Source organism: Nerophis lumbriciformis, linkage group LG21 (assembly GCF_033978685.3).
Source record: "Nerophis lumbriciformis linkage group LG21, RoL_Nlum_v2.1, whole genome shotgun sequence".
Lineage (NCBI taxonomy): Eukaryota > Metazoa > Chordata > Actinopteri > Syngnathiformes > Syngnathidae > Nerophis > Nerophis lumbriciformis.
In genome coordinates this window covers 6,493,248-6,495,400 of record NC_084568.2, presented here as the reverse complement: position 1 = coordinate 6,495,400, position 2,153 = coordinate 6,493,248, and positions in this window count along the sequence as shown.

Here is a 2,153-nt window from a genome sequence, read left to right as displayed (position 1 = left end):
TACGCTCTTTGTCCCTGTGGTGCTTTTCTGCTCGCTCTCTCGTTTACTCATCTGCAACATGGAGGGAGAACACGCTCCTGGCTGTGTACTTTTGCACTTGGAGTCCGTCACTGTGCGTGTGTGCGCCATGGACAGTTGTTCATGCTTGTGCACAAGTAGGGTTGTCTCCGTACTAAAATGTGTTTCGATGCTTTTCGATACTTTTCTAAATAAAGGGCACCACAAAAAATTGCATTATTTACTTTATTTTAACAAAAAATGTTAGGGTACATTAAGCATGTTTCTTATTGCAATCGAAGAAAATAATTTTATAGTGAACATACTCGACAACTTGTCTTTTATCATAGTAGTATCGACGCTCTTGTACTTGGTATCATTCCAGTGGATGTCAGGTGTAGATCCACCCATGACCTTTGTTTACATTGTGACGACGGTGAGCTATTGTATCCTCCTACGGTGTGTAGTGAAGCATGTTTAGATATTCCTCGTCCTGCAGGGATGATACTTGTAAAGAATTTACTTTTATTTGTTTTTAAGCCAAAATGCGCCCATTCTCCCTTTTCTGTCTACACACTAGAGATGCGCGGATAGGCAATTTATTTCATCCGCAACCGCGTCAGAAAGTCGTCAACCATCCGCCATCCACCCGATGTAACGTTTGATCAGAACTGCACCCGCCCGCCATCCGCCCGCACCCGCCCGAAGTTTTATTTACGGAGGCAATAATTGAGCATGGATTTCCAATCGCACTGGCTGATCACATGGGACAGTTAAATGTTTGTAATGCAACCTTTAAAAATCATTACGCGGTGATCGCGGTCCCAAAAATAAACTTTTCTTGCATGATAATGTCCAGAAAAAATCGCTTTATATTACTATAGAGTCCTTTTAACGAATGAGTTTGATGGTTTATCACAAACCTTAAATGAAAGAAGTCCTTTGTTCTCCTGCACCATGCGCTTTGGCCTTGCTTCGTGTTTGGTGCGCAATCCTGTCGGCTGTATTTCACAGCACGACATACTGTTAAAAGTGTTTATACTATTTATGCTTTCAAGTCCAAGTTGAAGAAATCTTGTTAAATGTTGACAGCATAACTACCAAAATACAGAAGTATGTCCTTAATATTTTTGCAGTGCTATTTCTGTTGAAAAGTTAAAATGATTACATTAGAGATGTGATGTGCCACTTTTCAAGTGTCTGATGGCTTAAATTAATTTTCATTAATTTTTCATATTTTGAATTCTTTTGAAAGGCTTACAAAAAAACTACATTTGAATTGTAATTCCATGCTATTGACAGGACTATTAATTTTAATGAAGTTAGCTTACCATGTTTACAGTATGATAATTGTGATAGAAATGTGAATTTCAGGCACAGAATATTTTTTACAATTGAACAAGGCAGTAGATTATACAAGCTTGGACAGAAAGTTAATAATGACACCAATTTTTTTTTTAATGGAATTATTTAGTACTGTTTTACCATTTGTTTACTGTAAAAAGTGTTTATACTGTTTATACTTTCAATTAACAAATTGAAGTCTTGTGAAAGGTTGACAGGATAACTGGCATTAACTGTCAAAATAATTTCAAACTATTGAAGTTAGCTTACAGAATAAACATGTCAATCAACCCATATGATTTTTGCTGTAATATTTTTGTTTTGAAAAGTCACTGTGACTGATAGAAAAGTGATGATTTTAGCAACATTTTAACCTGTCTGAATGCTAATAATCATTTTGCGTCGGGGGGGCGAAGCCTGAACTTTGTCCTGGACCCTGGCTACTAGGTTTTTCTGATTTCAAAAGTTGGCAGGTATGACTTGATATCATTACAGTGGATGTCAGGTGTAGATCCACCCATGACCTTTGTTTACATTGTGACGCCGGTGAGCTATTGTATCCTCCTACGGTGTGTAGTGAAGCATGTTTAGATATTCCTCGTCCTGCAGGGATGATACTTGTAAGAAACTTACTTTATTTGTTTTTAAGCCAAAATGCGTCCATTCTCCCTTTTCTGTCTACACACTGTCTGCTTGTAAGTACTCTGTGATTGTGCGCTGCCGAACATGCTCCTCTGCTCGTAAAACCAGCAATGTCACGGCGTGACGACGACGCGCCGTCATGCCTGTAAAACAAAAAATATGGCAAACCG